The sequence below is a fragment of the Ochotona princeps genome, chromosome 8 (genome assembly GCF_030435755.1).
Source record: "Ochotona princeps isolate mOchPri1 chromosome 8, mOchPri1.hap1, whole genome shotgun sequence".
Lineage (NCBI taxonomy): Eukaryota > Metazoa > Chordata > Mammalia > Lagomorpha > Ochotonidae > Ochotona > Ochotona princeps.
The window spans coordinates 52793645-52812853 of NC_080839.1; the positions used below are offsets into that span (position 1 = coordinate 52793645).

The 19209-nt window shown below is 39.0% G+C and overlaps 1 protein-coding gene across 5 annotated transcripts in view; it reads left to right on the plus strand.

The window, feature by feature from the left end:
• The window catches only part of SLC8A1 (solute carrier family 8 member A1), a 332786-nt gene that overhangs the window by 181903 nt on the left and 131674 nt on the right, over positions 1–19209 (plus strand). The window lies entirely within an intron of this gene.

Here is a 19209-nt window from a genome sequence, read left to right on the forward strand (position 1 = left end):
TGCTTGCTTTTTTTAACTTGTTTTAAAGCAGCCATTTGAGTATTGTATGTATAATGAATCTTTTATGTTTTTCAACAATTTGCAGAAACATGGCAGCTGACTTTAATATGCATTGGGTATTTCTAGTGTTTCCCTTCACGAGCGTGCAAACAAGCAATTTCAAATGTCCGCCAACCAACAGTCACATAGTAAATGGAGAATTTGATGAGTCCACTGACTAATTTGTCCCTTACATTGTCAATAAAGAACAGAAAAAAGGTTTTACAAAACCATAGACGGTAACAAAAATATCGTTTTAGCTTTTCCATGAGGATGATTTATTGGACATCGATCAGCTTACTGCTAGTGTTTACTTGGTATTATTTCAGCTTTCTCTCTAAATGACTAGAGGTTCTTCTCAGGCATTGGACATAGTTCAAGTTGTTCTTAAGAAAAGTTACATGCATTTGCTAAGTAATTTTTATAGTGGAATTTTAAAAAATGCACAGGAATTTTTTTCAGACAATAAATAAATGAGGCACAAGCTGATTGAACTGTGGCCTGTAACACCAACATCCCATCTGAACATTTGGCTGAGTTCTAGTTGCTCCATTTCCCATCCAGCTTGCTGTTAATGCATCTGGAAAAGCAGTGGAAAATGGCACGAGTGCTTGGACCCCTGATACCCCATGGGCAATGTGGATGGTGTTCCTGGCTCCTGGCTTCAGTCTGGTCCCAGCTTGGCCCAGCCCTAGCTATTGTGGCCATTCACAGAGTGAACCAAAAGACATAATCATATAATCATAGTCTCTCTTCTCTGGGGGAAAAAAAAAAGAAAAAATGACTCTAACAGTATATTCCAAAACAATACAACTTCCATTATTTTAATTTCATTATTAAGTAATTTTTACTTGTATAAATTATTTAGTCATTTTTTTCCTGCATTATGCTGTGTCTAAACTTAACACATTCTAATCATTTCTTTGCAATGGAAATCTATTCAGAATTTCACATGTGCTACAAATAGATTATTTATGTAAGTGAATATGAACCTTGTTAAATTGGATTATTATATTTTAATCATTAGAGAAGTAAAGCATTACAGTAACTATACATTTCTAGCTGTAACATTTAGGGTGGTAGTGTGTTTGCAGTCAATTATAGCTTTATAAAAATATATAACTTCTTCAGCATTCACAAAATTAAAATCATTGAACAGGTAACTACTAATTGTTATAGATAGAATCTTCTAGTACTAGATCTTTTTGTACTCATGTAAAAGTTTTCAAATGTAGCATTATTAACTGTATACTTGTTATACAACTTGTTTCTTTCTGTAATGGAAATGTGCACATGTTTTCAAGTAAAGTTAGGTCTACATTTTTTTAAATAATTACCTACATGCAAATTTATCCTCTAAATTTGTTTACCTGCTGCAAGTTACTGTATCTCATTTTTAAAGAGGAGATAATGGAAGATGGTTGATGTTATGAATATTGAGTTACTGTGTGTAGAGAACTTGCACAAAATACTGACAGATAGCAAACCACTGATATGTTGTGGCAGGGGGAATCCCCTACACATTGATATTTAAGCAGTTTCCTTTTTTGTTTGTTTGTTTTAGTTTGTTTTGATTTGTTCCCTTAACAAATAATACTGCATTAAGAATCATAAGATGGAGGCTTTCTGGCTTTGGCCCAGCCCAGTCCTGGCCTTTGGGGTCATCTAAGGAGTGGGAAAAACATCAGTAAAATAAGCTCTTAGCAACTAATTGTTGGCCTAAAGACGATCCATAGATCTCTTTGTGAGTTTTTAGCAAGAAAAAAATACATGGATTGAGGTGAATGATTAGCCAATGCTAGTTAACCTGTTTATCATTCAATACCATATTGAAACTTTACAAAGGTTGGCATGGTTTCCACTGACCTCAACAAATCCTATACTTAAAAGACACCTGGCAAATAAACATTTATGAAATCATTAACAATATCTTGACCTTTCAACAATCAATACTGTCTCTCAAATGGCATTTGGGTATTTTGTTTTACAGCTGACTCATTCGTGTTAAGAGTTGGTCTTTTTTTTCCCTTTTATTTCTATTCCATACTTGAAACATAGGTAAGTGGGCATCCCATAGAGTTGTCTACAGAACCTACTCCATCTGTACAGCCCTTAGTGGATAGTAGTAAAATACTCACAAATTGTACCCAGCTAAGGAACTTTCAATTGCCTTGAAGAAATTAGGTCAGATCTTAATAGATTTGCTTTTTCTGCCCTTCACTTAGCATCAATACAATGATTTGTCTTATACTTACAAGTCATGTAAAGCTATATATTTAAAAGTCTCTGTTATTAACAGAAGAGACTTTTTAAATTTCATATTAGGACATTCCCCTATTAAGAAAAAACATTTTAAAATATGATTGAAACTCACTCCCTGAGAGTTGTGCATAAACTAAAATTCCAGGTTCAGGTTAAGGTTTATTTAACTGAATGTAATGACATTAAAATCTCAAATTGGTTTTGTCAATTAGTTGAGAAAGTTCCATATATTCACTTGAATTTGAAATTTTAGATATAAAATTAGATTGTACCCTGTGAAAATACATAAAATTTGGTAAAGGTTTTTATTGTTTAATTTTGACAAGGCTGTCACCCACTGATTCAGGCCCATGACTGCCTTCAGTGGCTAGAGCTAGATCAAGTTGAAGCCAGAGCCGGACTCACGGAAGCCTGGTAGGGGCCCGAAAACTAAATGCGCACTCTGAGGCAACAGGTGATTGCTTAACAGGAAGCTGGAGCCAGAGGTAGAGCTGGGATGCTAACCAAACACTTCAATATAAAAGGCAGATATCCCAACCAGCACCTCAGCTGTGAAGCCAAACACCTGCCCCAACACAAAAATATTATAAATAACGTCATTTAAAAAATGCTTTCATGTGATAAATACCTATTTGGTTCCTTCTGCATGCTAGCATATATATCCTCTGCATTGGTGAAGCTTCTGTTCCAGTATATAGAAAACACGGAAATAAACTTAAAATGAAAGTGAAGATCATGAGAAAATTCTACAAAAATGCAAAAGGTGCAGTAACACATTGAACAAGAAGAAGTGATTTAGGGTAAAAGGTTATGCAAATAAGCCATGGAGGAAAAGAATCCAGGCAGAAGACACAGTGTATGCGAAAGGTTTGTAGCAGAAAACTGATTGCCTCAAAGGGAAAGAAGGCATCTGGAAGAGCATAGGAGTAACTGGGGTTAAGGTGGAGACACGGGGCTCCTGACAACATGCCTGAGTTTTGAAAGTCGGTTAAGATTGTCTCCCAAGTGTCCATCCTCTCTAACCCACCTGAATGGTGCCTTAGATTCTCTTCTTGTACCCCCTTGATGAGATAATGGGCAAGATAGTAGAACATCCTTTATATCCTCTGTTGGCACTAGTCAAGATCTTAAATCCTGTGGTCTCAAAGCCCTTTGGTTAAAAAGACTTAACGGAAGACAAAAAGTACAGTGGTGTGTTAAGAAGGTGTGTTCTGAATTCAATTTTCAGAAGACATCCAGAGTTTTATTGATGTTGAATAATCACGATTATTCCTCTGGGTTCATTTCCTCCATTAGGTCTAAAATTCATACCATATTGTGGGGGGGGAAAAAGCCTGCCTTGGGTAGATTTGCGCTCATGATTGATAATCATGTAAATTGTGGCAAGCGATACAGTAAATTCTGGAATGGCATCTTTGGTAGCAGCTGCTCCTAAGCACCATGGCTCACCACCCAGCTTTGACTCTGAACACAAACCACACCACTCCATGCAAGAGTCTTTGCTGGCTTGGAGGTTTTACTACCTCCAAATTACCATCAAATTATTATGCAGGAGAAATGAACACAGAAGAAAGAAGGGGACCATAATCCAACTTAACAGGAGGTATTTGCAGGCTCTTCCATTAGCAAAATAAAATAAAAGGTTTAAAATTTTTGAACCTATTGTTTAACTGCGTGAATCGATTACTTTTACATCATGATACAATCCTTCCAGGAAGAACATTTAATAAAAAAGACCAGTTGGAATAAACACAGGCTGTTACTTATAAAGAAAAAATCAGGCTAACTTTAGGGTCTACAAGGTTTATTGGGAGTGAGAATTAGCGGAGAGCCTGTGGGAAAATATCTGTGATGACTGGGCTTACATTGGGTAGAAGTCAAGGTCCCCATTTAGTCAGCATTTGAATATTTCAAATTGCTGTTACTGACCAACACTAGACCCAGAGAGGAGGAGGACGATTCTCCTTAAAACTCTAGGCAATTAATTCTGGCAGGTGCCGGATTGCACCCCTTCCCCAAAAGCTGTGGTGTGTTTTTCTTCCGATATTAGACTGAACTGTGCAAAAAAGTGTGTGAAAAATGAAACACGCATCTCACTTATAATTGAAGATAGTGAAGGAAAGTTCTCGACAGTCTTTTAGTTTGATTCCTGTGTAATACTAGGTTAGCAGTCTGCATTGTTAGTGTATGCATGTACCTCAAAAACCTCAAAACTAGTTGCCCCTTGCAGCAGTAAGCTTTGTATATAATCCTGATAGATATATCAATGACCAGAGTATCTCATAGCTGAAGAAGATGTCCTAATTTTATGCAGAGTTTGAAAAGAGACTCTTAGATATCTCTAGGATCCATTCTTTTTTTCCCCCAAGCATTGGTCAGTTTTACTTCATATATGCAGTGAGAAATCTAATCCCAGATCAGAAATGGCACAATGCCAGTTTTAAGGATTTCCAGCGTGATTTCCTTTCTCATGAGAGCGATTTCCAAGCATCCCTGTGAACTCGGTAAGGAGCTTGTCCTAGAGAAAGAAGAATTCAGTGTCAAAAAACAATTTCACTGGGTTTTTGATATTTCATTGTCAGAAGGAGAGAAGACTGTTACTAAAGATCCCACGATAAGCTACCTTCTGTTGGCATAAAATGAAGCAAGAGATTTTATCTAATCCACTTCTGTCTTGCTAACTCAGAGGAGTAAACAGATTCCTGGGGTTCATCAGTTTTAACTATTCGGTTAATCCAAAGGGTTTCATTCAACCCAGAATTTGAATGAAGACAAAGGCCCAGGGTGAAGCTTCCCTACCTGAGGATCATAGGCTATTTCCCTTTATTGACCATCTTGAGCTGAGTGTGGTTTGCAGCAGTGCCCTGAAGATCTAGTGTCATGCAGTCATCCCTGCTCTTTGCTCTCCTTCTTGAAAGACACATCGGTTTTAAATGATGGGCCCTTCTTGCCAAGAAATGCCCATGTCCACGGGCTGGAACCTCCCCTTTTGAAGTGGCTCAGAGAGAGCCTCTGTTCCTGTGGGGAAATACAACTGTCTAGACCTTGTCAAGACCCTGGGTCCTGCTGGGAAAATAGTTTCCTCAATGGGGCACCTCTCTTCCCAGGACTGGTTGAGACTTCAGATTCTTAAGATGGCTCACAGGACTGGGTGGTGTGATTTGTCACTTTCTTGGCTAAGGGCCTGCTCAGAGTTGACCTATGAGACTTGTCTCTGTTGATAGCAGTTTTCACCTAAGGCACTGAGAATGCTGACAAACACTCATGCTTTTTTTGTTATTGTTGTTTTATTGCTCTTTCCGGAAACTGTGCCAAAGGAAAAACAGTTCCAAATCCTCATTCCAGCTGTGCCATCTGAGAGCACATTTCTCAGACCCTTGTTTCACAAAGATAAATAAATCTTTTTTAAAAATGTCTTGGGGATGAGATTTACAAAAAAAAATTTTTTTTTTTTGTTCCCATGCCCCATCCTTGGGAGATGAGCCATGTTTACAAAAAACAAACTCTGAGTTAGATACATTATTAGATGCAATATATTTCACAGGTGATTCTTACAAAACTCGCTGTAATTCAACTGTTCACTAAATTCATGCAAGCAAGATTGAAGCAAGACAAAGTGGAAGTGCAAAGATGTATCAGCCTGGTTTCTGGAGGTTACTCTCCATGAAGCAAGATGAGCATATAGATCAAGAAAATACTCAGACCATTCACAGTAGAGGGGTGAGGGCTGCATGCCGAGGTGGAGGTGCTGTATGTGGACACTGATTCGTTCTAAGAAAATTGGAAATGCTTGTTGGAAATGTGTGTCTCCCCTTTGTGCTCAAATGCTTTGTCCTCCCTGGAGCACTTTTGCTGGTTATTCTTACGCAGACTTAAATCATACCAGGTAGGCATCGCCTCTTTTTGGTGAGGTTTCCTGAATCTGTTGGTCTCGAGTCATTGTTTCTCTCAATTCATACCTGTATTCGTCTCTTACAGAGATAATCACGTAACATTTTCTTTTTCTTTTTTTCTTTAACTTCTGGACTAAAGTGAGAGCCCTGAAGGTGAGAATCAAGTCTTTTATTTCAGTGTCCCCAGTACCTGGATGTCACTCTGTTTTCAAAGGAAAACATGAAAAGATGAGTGAGTTAATTAACCATAATGGTGTTTCAGCTTTTGGACTTATCAAGGTTTCCTGATAGAAGATAAATGAATTATTTATGTATCATGACCATCAACCTTTTTAACATCAAGCAGCAGCCGCTATCTAAAAATGGAATACATATTTCCATCTACTCATGTGAAAAACTTTCTGTGGAGCTTTTCAGAAATGTTTTTTTTGTTATTTTTCCATTAGACCAGATGTTTTATCTTGTGTCTATGAATGGCAAAATTAAATTTCAGGACTTTTTAAGGAAGAGAAAATACCCCTCCCTTTTTTTTTTTTTTTTTTAGTTTCAGGTTTTCTTATAAAATACCAGATATCTATATTTCATGTGATCCACATTGTATAGAGAAGAAAACAAAGGAATAAAATGCTGATGTTTGAGAATTGGAGAATAAATTAATTAAAACTAAATAAAAATGTATAGAATAGGACCTTAGAGAACTAGAGATGACTAGTGTCACAGAATGTTCTGATATATTACAGAAAGCAAAATTTAAAAATCCTGAATGCACCATATTTTCACAAATTTTAGCATATGTGCCAATATACTTTACAAGGTTATATAATGACTTCTTCCCTAAAAGAACTCAAATAGAATTTGTCCAGATTATACTTTTGGGAAGAGGTTTGTCTGGCCCCATAAAGCACAGAATCAAATATAGCACCTCTAAATCGAATCCACATACAATAAAAATTGGCTGGCTTGCCTAGAAGATCTTGCATTATTCCTCAGAAACAGCATTAGGAATTGGAGTTTCAGATGTTATAGTCTTCAATATTAGTATTACGTTACTTGCTTCTCCTTATACTAAAGTTAACTATCCCTGGCACTAACTTAAGTAATTTTTCCACAATTGTTGGCACTTGTTTTTTTAATTCAGAAATCAGTTTTTGTTTTAGCTGCATTTAAGGAAGTGACTTGCTTTAGAATTTGTTTTGCAGTTAGGTATACACTTGGCTTACCAGTTAAGACATGACTAGGAGTCATAAATCTCATATAAGAGGGCCCAAGTTCAAGTTACAGCTCTGCTCCCAAATACAGCTTCCTGTGAATGCTCATTGTGGGAGGGAATTTGTGTGGATTCAGAGACTTGGGTCCCTGACACTTCCATTGGAGACCTGGACTTACTTTCGGAGGTCTGGTTTTTGCCTGGCCTGGCCTTGGATGTTCCAGGCATTTTGGTAATGAGCCGGCAAATAAGCCTCTTATTTCATAATCTCTCTCTTTTGTCTCTCCTCACTCTCTTCTCTGTCCTCTCTTTTGCTTTTGTTTTCTCTTTGTCTCTTTCTGGAAGAAAACAAAAATGCAGTTATTGTCAAACCTTTGTAGTGTCCCAAGTCTCCCTGAATGCTGTAAGGTTATATACAGTGTACTACAAAGCAGCCAAAAAAATTGCTATTTGAGGAAAAAGCTGTCTAAAATTAGAGTGATATTAATAGCAATCCCAAGAAGATCAGCTCCTGGGGTCTCTGTGACCTTGGGAACAAAGTGCCAACAGCTGTGAGCCATTTGTAAAGCACAGCGGACCACACATTGCAGAATGTCTGTATAGATGGCAAAAGTTTTGACCCTTAAGATTACAGAATTGGCGTTTTGGCCTTGTAAAATAATCAAGCTGTTTCTTTAAAAATCCAAGATCAAATTTAAAATTCCATGGCTCTCCAGTAACCATTAAGACCCAAAATGACCAAGATTTAAGCATCTGGGCATTGAAGACATGTCAAAACATTTAGAGTAAGTCATCGTAAAATAGGAAAAAATTTTGCAAAGAAGGAATATTAAGGTCTTGTTAAGAGTTCAGATGTCAAGTGGGAGTTTCTGCTTTATTACTATAGCATTAATGAAAGACTGGGGGCAAGATACAAAAAGCAAAGAGAAGGTCACCTTGTCATAGCTCCAGATACCCCTCAGTGTATGTCTTGTAAATAAAAACAATGGAAGCAAGATCAGAATGCCTTTAACCAAGAGCTGTTACTTTGTGGCATTGAAGTATATTGCTTTGCCTACGGCTGACAGATCCTTTTATTGCATGTGTGAATGAATTGTGTCCCAAATTACTCTAATATCTCTAGACCATTATTTTGATGCATTTACTTTCAGAGATACAAATTACAGACTTAATGGCTGCTATAAAAATCCATTGCATATTTTTAAAAGATGGAAACCAGTAATATGAAAAGCAAGGTTGTAAAAGCAAACATTTATTAAATCAGAACTGGAAGAGGTGAGAGAGCTTCAGATTTTTGTGGCCAAATTCTCACACTGTCATGGACGTTAGAGTGGTTCCTTCGCTTTCCTGTGCCTTGGTTTCATGATCTGCACGATGGGGATAATACATAGGTGGTTATGAAGCTAGTGTTAAAATTCAACCCATTACTCAGTATGATGTCCACGAGCCTTAGGTCAGTGCCTCCGAGATGACAAACAGCACTGAACAGGTGCTCATGGTGATTGTTCTTAGGTTTTTTATTTGTGCAAATGATGCATTTTATTGATTTTGCTAAGCATTATTGGTTGAATGAGGTTTCAGTTGCTGTGATGGGTTCTTTATTGTGACTATGACAACCCTATGAAGTAATTTCAGTTGTCTTCTCCTTTTTAAAGATGAGAAAATTGAGACAGAGGATAAATTGATGGAATTACAGAATGAAAGACCCAGAATGATTATGCAAATATGTGTTACCATTATTATCAGCAAAACCATGTATTTACTTACATTAGCTTTCTCTTCAGTGCATTCTGCACTGTGATACTCACGCATCAGAGTATTCACATTTTTTTTACCTTATTTACGTCAAATAATGTTAGTCGCTGAGTACACTCATTGTCCTTCTGTTTAGAATAATGTAGGTCATTTGATTGACGGCAACCTTTCTAATCTGAGCCACTGTGCAAACAATGAAATCTCCCCATAAAATTCTCAAAATGGCAAAGTGGACACTGTTGAAGTCCAGCACTGTTAACTGAATCATTTTAAAAATGGGTAGTGCCTGACAGAGAGAACAGAAGATTCTCGCAGCCTGAAGTAATAAAAAGTCCAATGAAAACCCTGCACTCTTTGAAGTGCAGTTTGAAAGAGTTCAGAGTTTTCTGAAATTATTAGTACACTAAATACAGCAAAGGGAAGAGAGCACTGTGTTTCACTGTGATGCTCCTTGAATATTTTTGTCATCCGTTTGGTTTGCCTTGGTCTGAGTAGAAACCACAAGGTTACCTTGATAGCTGAAAGCCTCTGTCCGACACAACCATGTTTTCCATGAGGAAGGAATGAGCTCTGTTAGCTAAAGAATAGTGCTAAGGTTACAAATTCTCTGAAACGAGGAAAATGCGCCAAATCTGTGTAAGGCTCTTTTGCTGTTTGCTTGTTGTTCTCATTAAGCCTTTTCACTGACAAACATTTTTCTGCATCCCCTAATAAGGCCTTACAAATCCCTGTCTGGGTGACACAACTGAGTGATTCCTATTCCAGAACATTAATAACCCATGACAAAGGTTATGCTCTTGTCTCTTCAGGATTTCCTAATGAATTCCCCAAAAAACTATGGGTTCCCCTAATGCTCATTTGGCCTCCAAAGTACCACAGCTTCCTCAAATACTACCCTGTCCCAGGAGAAAAATGGAATCCCCAGTGCAACCTCCTCGAGAATGAAGGATCTTAAGCAGTTTTTTTGGTTCATGAAAAGCTGAATGTCTTTCTGAGACTCTTAAGGTTTACAAATTTAGTTCAACAAGAGAATCCTTGATGCTCCTGGCAGCACTTGTGGGACACGAAAGGACTTTTGTCTTCCTCTAGGGAAGACAAAAAAAACTCCCTTGTGGGAGTTTTGGGGGTCTGCTGATCACAGATATTTCTTTTTTGTAATCGTAATCAATAACTCCTAGATATACATTTATATTTTTTTAAGTGAGGCTACCACACCCAGTTATCAAGCCAACATATCTTTAAGAATGGGTCCCCAACTGAATGTGTCTCTAATTATACAATGGGTAATCCTACATGAGCAGTCATAAGTCTGTCACTCCAACGTTGAAGTGTTTCTCAGTGTTGTAGGCGTGGACAACGGTGGAGAGTCCGACACACTACACTTGGGCTGTGTTCAACAGTTTCACTGGGAGTCCATCTTTGGTCTGGACGCAGAGGTGCTTACTGTACTCTGTCCCCACATCTGGACATGTCAGCCTCTGCTGTACTTCCATTATACATCCCCTTAAATACAGAGCCAGAAAACACAATCCACAAAAGGGAGAAAAACAGAAAACTTTGGTACATATACTCCATAGAATATTACCCAGCTATTAAAAAGAAATTGTGTCATTTGCATCCAGATAAGCCCAACTGGAAACCATTATGCTAAGTGAAATGAGCCATTCCCAAAAAGACATATTTCATATATTCAGTCTAATATAAAACATCTTCCATAAAAATGCCAAATAAAAGAATAAGGCACATGTGTAACCCCACAAAGGATCTAATGGAGGCCAGACTACCAGGAATCAAGGAAGATCAACAGAATGCATCTCTACTAAAGAATGAAGGCAGACTCCTAAGGAAACTTCTAAATATACCCAGACCAAAAAAATTAGAATGTGTGCTATTGCCTGTGCCAACAGTGTCATGACCTAAACATAAAGAGCACAGTTGGAACCATTTCTTTCATCTCTAATTTTAAATGGCTGTACTTTCATGATGCTCATTGTTAATATGGATGAAGGGTTGTTTTGCTCATCTTCTAAGGGAATGGTTTTTTCTTACTTCAATTTTTACTTTTTTTGGTTTTAAATCCAATTATGTTTGCTGTGAATTTTACCTTTTCACACTTCCTATTCATTTGTGTGTTTTTCAACAAGTCCTTGTAATTCATTAATAGATCACTCATAGGAGACATTGATTGTTTCTAAGTACCTGATTTTTGTAAACACCCCATGTAGCACTGTTTTTGCTGCATCTCATGAACATTGATATTCCTGTTTTTATTGTCATTCCTTCAGCACTTCATGGGTCATGCAGTAGCATCAATTTCTACAAGAAGGTTTTTTTTTTTAATCACTTTAACGATGCACTAGTAGCAAGTTTAAATCTGTTACTCTTCTGTGGGCACAAATTGAATAGGATATTGTTGTGCTGCAAGCCCCTGATTGTTGGGGGCCTAGGGCTGGCGCCACCGAGAGATTGCTGGCTGCAGGAACTGGCTGTCATGATCAACTTTTAGATTTACAATGTTTTGCCCAATGTTGTCTTCCAAGGCATTTAGGATATATTCCAGGAGGATGATTGTTAGTCTTATTAGTATCATATTTTTGAGTTATAGGGGGCACTTGGCATTGTTTAGGAAGGAGACCCACAGCTTACCACAGTTAAAACATTTAGCATTCATTTGTGTTTGAATAGTTAAGGTCTCATGCATTGCTAGGCTGGCAGGGTGTTTGTCCTTATGTTAGGGCAAGCTTTCAGTTAAGCCATAAGATCTTTTGCCTCTTTCATAGGATGTTAGCCGCCTGGAAGTCTTCACTGGCATTGTCAAAGGCTAATTGTCGGAGTGACAGTTTTCTAGTATTATCTCCTTGGATTTGTCTTTCTACAAAGTCAGTCAAGCATCCTATAAAATCAGCATAAGCTTCACAAGCTCCCTGGATGACTTACAAATTCAGACCCAGTGTCAATCTTTTACCAGGCCCACAGCACTATGTCCCATATATGGATGAGTGCTGCTTGAAGTAGTCATATTTGCTGCTCTGTAGTAATCCACTGCCCAGCTCCAAACAATACAAGTTGATCACCCACCCTCAGGGAGTTGTCGAACTGCTTGTCCTAAGGGTCACAATTTTTCCTTAGTCATATCACTCCTCCCCATTTTCCATTGTAAATTTTGAGAAGGAGAAAGCCCTGTTTTTGCTATTTCAAAATAATTGGCAATCCAGTTTGCTTCCTGGCTCCAATCATTTAAGTATTCCCACAGATACAAAGAAGTGGGGTCCATAGGACACACAAACCTGTTTAAAAGCTGTGATGGCATTAAAATCTAGACTTTGATATGTAGGTTGATGATTTTCTTAACAAAATGTAATTGGGAAAATCAGTTGTAATTTATGAGGTCTCTGGGGGGGGGGGATATAAAACACTCTGGCCCATCCTTGATCAGAGTTTAGGGTCTGGCACCACGGGCTGGTCCTTAATTGTTCTTTTAACCCATCCTCATTTTCCTCACTAGAAGATTCCGAGGAGTCCTGTAATTTTGCTGTTTCAACACAGGAAATTGTAGCTTCTCTCCTAGCCACAGTACAGTGGCATCTCCCATTTGGGGAGTCCTTCCTGAGTTTTCTTTCTCTATCTTCCTCATTTGTAGTATAAGGCTTATCTCTTTTAGGTGCATTACAGTGGTGTTTCCTGTTAGGACAGTGTCTCATGCATCTCCCTTCTTCATCTTCATCATCTGCTGTATAAGGCGTTTTTTAAGCTGCATTGCACCTGCCACTCCTGCTAGGGGGATGTCTCACAGGTTCCCTTTCTCTTTCTTCTACACTACAAGGCATTTCCTTTTTAACCACATTTCGGCGACATCCACCCCTAGAGGAGTCCCTTGCAAGTTCCCCTCCTAAACTTGTAATTAACAGCTGTAGTTGAAGTCCATGTATTTAAAACTAACATGAATATCTTACATCCTTTGGACCTTTTCACCATTTTTCTGGGCACAACTCATAAATGCAATTTCTAGCGTCCCTTCATCTGGGAACCAAAGGTTATAGTCACAAATAACCTCTAAACAAGAATGAAATTACTGGCTAGTTACCTTTGCTCCACCTTTCTCTGGACAGTTGTGCATAAAAGAGAAAAGGCTATGCTCTACACTGATTCTGGCCCATTATTCCCAATTACCTCCTCCTGGGGGGGAGGTTGCCATCACTCTTTCTCTCTGCTTTCAAGTCCCTATGTAGGCACCACTTGTTCTCTGACAATGATGGCTTGGTACATCAAGCTGATAATCAATGCATTGTCTATAGACGAAGTTTATTAGCAGCATCAGACTTTTATAGACTGAGGGTCACATAGAATAAGGGAGGAGGGTTTGAGGAATTTATATATCAACAACACAAGGGAGTTAACTTGATCTGGGAGTGCCCGTAAGTCTGTCTATAGACCCCATCAATTGTCCTCCTACACTTCTGAGACTTAAAGGGGAATGTAATCTTAGTGCTGCTCTCCTCAGTCAGCAACCACAAATTGAAACCACGAAGACAACTTCCTCTTGAAAGACCCATCCGCAAAAGGAGCACAAGCCTGGGCACAAGGACAGGCCCGTGAAGATGCAGCAGCGTATCTACTGCTTGCTGGTCGTCTTGCCTTGATATCAGAATTGGTGGAGGCGCAGAAAGTGAAGACCAAGCAGCTGATGATGAGCTCCCAAACTCACACTTGACAAGTGTTTGCTCAATTTTGCCAGTGTAAGGGCCTCAAAACAGCAAGCAGATTTCACTTGTTTGCCTTTTGCAAACTAGCTCTATAGATCTTTTGGCAAGTTGGGATATAAACACCCATGGTGCTCTGTCACCTCCCATGACAGATGGCAAGCACTTTGTGGCAGATTGATCTCTTAAGGAATCTAACTGCCCTGTGGCAGATTCAACATGGAACTTGAGTAGGAAACTGTCATGAAGAGCAGTCAGTTGAGTCCTCCAGGCGTCTTTCCTCACCATCGCCTTGAGCATTCAGACTCAAGCCGCAGTCTCTGCTTACGAGTGCTTTTCAGTTTACAAAGCACCTTGCACATAATTGCCCCATGTGATCCACACAGCAACACTGCAAAGTAGACAGGATGAGATTCATTTTGTTCATTTGAAAGTTGGGGAAATTTAAGCTACTGAGGGTTCCAGCATATCCAAGGTGGAGTAGAAAGAAAGGGTTTTGTACTCACATCTCACAGCTTTAAAGCCATGGCTCTTCTGGCCAGCCTGCCCATGAGGGTGAAAACAGTTTCTACTCTAAGCATCTCAGAATGTGTTGCTTTTGGAGATTAACCTTTTTTATCTATGAGTAGAGATTCGTTCATTTGTAACATTATGTAAGACTGGAATGACACTTGCAGCCAACAGTTAACTCCAGGGATCCTTAACATTTCCCCCTGATTAAAACAACTATTTGGAACTTGTGGCTTCTCTTATCTTTATTGACAAAATCCTATAACTGTAGCTGTGTGTACAGATTCCTTAGCCATTTATCTATACTATTGTTTCTTGTTCCAGCGCAATAAAGATTAGAATATAATAGCTTCAATTCATAAACACCTTAATTATAAAATGTGAGCATTTAGTTCCTATTCTATTCATTTTAAATAAGGCAGAGTTGGAAAATTTTATCATGAGTCAATGATTTTATTACTAATAGGATTAGTACCGCCAAACTAGTGAACAGGGCTAGGATTTGTGCATGTTATGTAGCTTCTTTCTAGTACATCCATGCATAGGAAGTATCTCCATAGACTTCTTGATTATTACAAGAATTTGGAACTTGGGCATCTTCCCACATACAACCCAAAATAACCCTGCATAGCACTGCTCGTAGTTCACACAAAGTGTGCTTCGGTGCTTCACATCTGATTTACTGTAATGTATGGTAGCAGAGTTTGGTAGTTCAAGGCCAAAATTAGCTTAGGCTGTGTTAGAACCATTTATTTAGCATGTATTTCCCCAGTAAAACACTCAGATGCAATCACATTGGTAAATAAGAAATGTGTTAAAAGGGCATTGCCTGGTGCACAGCCACTGGGGCCAGGTTGATGGTCAGGATGGCATACTTTGGTTGACCTATTGGGAGTTAATAGTGCTTCAGGGGTGTGCTGAGGGGCAGGACCTGACACCATCCCCATAGTATAGTCTTTGAACTGTCTTTACCAGGGATGCATTTCTGGACTTAAAGAACCCTTTGTCTAAGTGTAAGGTGTGTTATTTAAGTACTTTTCATCTTTGTTTGCAGATCAATTCATAGGAAAATGGAGAAAGATGTAAGATTGGGGGAGGAAGGGAAGAATTGAAATGTGGACCAAACCTTTCCACCCTAGCTTCTCAACATGATCACTGGGGAAAGAAACCTTCCAAAATGACCCTGCTCAGACTTCCTATGGATCTGGCTTAGGTGCTCATGGTATGTGTTCAGTAGATGATTGAATAAATTACTGAATAAGAAAATGTTGAGCTGCAGGTGGAAATGGGAATTTGAAAGGAAACTTTGGTCACTGATGTAAATTAACTCTGGAAAGGAAAATGGTAGGACAGACTCCTGGGGGAAGAAGGTAAATCATATATGACTTTCACACTTGCAAAATAGCAAATGCTTAGCCACAGTGAGTTCATCCACTCAGCTATTGAGTACTTCCATTATGTGGGGTATTATTCGTGGCTGTCAGGGAGTACCCTGGCCTCGGAAACATTCTGTATTCTTGTGGCAGAGACAAATAACAAGCAAAGCTAACAGCCAAACCCCCATGAGGCACAATGTCAGGGGGGTAGTGGTAAGGATCCTGAAATATAAGTATGTTCAGTATTAGGAATAGAGAGAAAAGGAAAGGACGAAACTTTATGCTTATGTGTCTCTAGTTATGTAGTGCTATAGGAAAGCCGCACAATGATCCGTGAATAATAAGGCAGCCCAGTGATGGGAGTGACAATGTGTAAATCACTTAGCAGAGACCCACCACATAATGTCATTACAGAAGTGGCTTTCGTCCTCCGAGAACTGAGCTGGGCTCATATCCAGGCTGAATCTGACAAATCCTTATCTTCCTCTGAAGTTCTGTTTAAAAAAAAAAGACTCCTTTTTTGGAGTCCGGATTGATGAACTAAAGCTCTTCAATAATTAAGTTCTTGACTCCTTTAGAATGCTCATTACTTCTTTGATACCAGGCCTCTGCAGTCTCATCCTCATCAACTTACATAGATACATAGATGCCTGTAAAGTTCTGGGGCATTAGTGGTTCGTTTTTGATCTTGTTCTCTATATTGTGTTACCTTGATACTGCTCTCCAAACTATAAGTTCATTTACATGAGTAGATATTTGTTGTGTGAGGAAGCTAATGGCTTAACAAATTTGTTTTCTGTATTTTGTTTTGGGAATGATCGACTTCCTATGCTTTGATACAGAAATTTCTTTTTTTCTTGAATTGTTATTTTCTCTGACTTCTCTTGGCTTTTGTACCGTCACTCATTGAGACAGACAGGAGAGCAGGTGCCCTCTGGGGACTTGGGGGGGGGTTGCTGATACAATGGAATAATTCCCAGAAAGTAGCTTACCAACTGTGACCTATTTTCTGTCCTTATACATGAGCATAGGAAACCAGATGGTTTGATTAAATATAGCCTCTCCTGGTTCTAAAGGGAACACTTTTCAGCTTGGAGTAGGGGGAATTAGCCACATGATTCCTATTAACATTAATGGAGAGCACCAAGGCATTCCCCGTATTTGGAGCTGCAAATGCAAGAATAATGCTTGCCGAAGGGATATTTCTTCTACTTATAGACCATCTGGCCGTTAGCATGCAGGTGCATAAGAATTTCTTGTTCAGGTATGCACATTTAGAGGCAGCTGAATATAGTCCAGCATTTCTCAAACAGTAGCTTGCATTAGAACTACCTAGCGAATTGTCAATAATGGAGATTCCTATTACCTATTTTTAGTACTTCCACTTTGGTAAGTCTGGGCTAGAGCTCAGGGATTTTCCACCCAATCTAAAAATTTCAATAATGGGTAAGCCCTGAAGCATGCTGAAAGAACACTAACAGGAGAAACACACGCACACTGGAAGCCATGGAGTTCTGATTTAAGTCCAGCAGCAATGGAAAGACCTCTTTTCAGTGGTCTGAAAATAGTTGCTACTTTCTATCATTGGCATTCAAGGTCTTAACTCTCACTTTAATGTTAAAAAGGGCATAAAAGCAACCTCTCATTATCAAATCCTTATGGGTTCTGGGCTAGGGTCTTTGAGTGATAAGGTTAGTCAGAAAAAAATGTGAACTTGGATCTGGTCCTCTGATGTGGTTGGACATAAGATGCTCAGGGTGGCAAGCCAAACTGCAGAAGGCATGGCAATGTGGTTCTGCCATCTTAAAGAAAGAAAGATTTGTATATAGTGGGCTCAAAGACATCCTTATGCCATGTTTCAAGTCAGCTGAGATGGAAACAAATGTATGCATCTAGAACATTCTGAGCTCAGTCTGGTAGTGGGGAGATCGTAGGAATTTGAAATTCTTCATCTCCTCGTTGTTTTAGTGCCGAGTATGGTTTTAATTCCTCTGTGTTGAGTGGATCAAGTCAAACTGTAAGCATTTGGCCTCGGAAAGTTTTCACAATGGCTGTTCTAGTGAACGTGCATGTCCTTGGCTTCAACTAGACTTTTTATTCCCCCATGGAATTTCCTCAGTAAATAACTGCATGCTATAGAAATGTCATGCTGTTGAATCCTGGTTCCAGTAATGTGTGAGGACAGGCATGCTGTAAATAAAAATTAATCATTTTTCAACATCTAGGCAGCAGCCGTAAGTACCACATGGGGAATGAATTACTGCCTGTGTTCCAAGAGAGCATCACATAAATCATTTAAAAATTGATTTTATAACTACAGAGTTGCAAGTGTTTTATAAGAGCTCCCCCCCCATCCCATGTAATCTTCAGATTCTGAACCTGTGGGACACAAGTTAGGATATACCAGGTTATGCTGGGATAACTGATAAGGGTAAAAATTTCAGTGGCTCACAGCAAACATGTATTTCTTGTTCGTGCTGCATGGTATCTATTCTATGTTATTGAGATCTCTACTCTACATTATTCTGAGTTAGTGTACAGAACACAGAAATAGTCCTCCTTCTGAAATGTCACTGTTGGGATAGCACAGGGAAGAGAAGATGGCTTTTAAAGCATCCACCCAGAAGCAACATGTCTCCATTTTATTTCATTAGTCAAAACACTGCAGAGGACATCAGTGCACATCTAACTTCATAGGGAAGTGAGGTGTAACACATCCCTGCCTCATCAATCCTGAAAATACCGTCCTGCCTTGCTTGTCAACTAACATTGGTGTCCTCCGAGAATTTTGGGGATCAACGGTCATTGAAGAAATATGTGAGCTATCTAAGCTCAATAATAACAACGGCCACTGTGCTGCTAACACATGTCATTTGTGTATGCTAATGTTGCACTACATGTCTCATTTTGTATTCACAACTACCTGATTAGGTAGGCATCATTACTGCCATTCTAGAGATGAAATTGAGGCTTAGAGAGGTTAAGTGACTGCTCATGAATCAGCCAGCAAATAGTGGAACCATCGGTTAAATCCTCCTTGTCAACTGGCTCCTCAGACTATGCTGTTAACCCTGCTCTGGGGATAATTCAAACATTAAAGCAGTCACAAAAGGGACGTTTGCACAATGTAAGCACTTCAGAGTCAATGTGGCAATAGCAGTGTATCCTTTCTTGCAGTGCGTAAGAGCTATATAATAGGCCGCCCTGACAATACAATGACCAACAGAAGAGACGTGTCTCGTATCTCCATGGAACTTAGTTTACTTGTGGAGCAAAATTCTACACATACGACATAGAAGACACAAATAAAAAGTAACAGTAATAGAAACATTTCCACTGCTAAACATTAAATGGGAAATTCCAGGGCTAAACAGTTCGTAAGCATTAAATTGCACAGAAGTCTGAATAGTGTGCTAAAATCTCATATTGTCCTCCATGCCACCTCAGATGAGCATCATTCCTTTGTC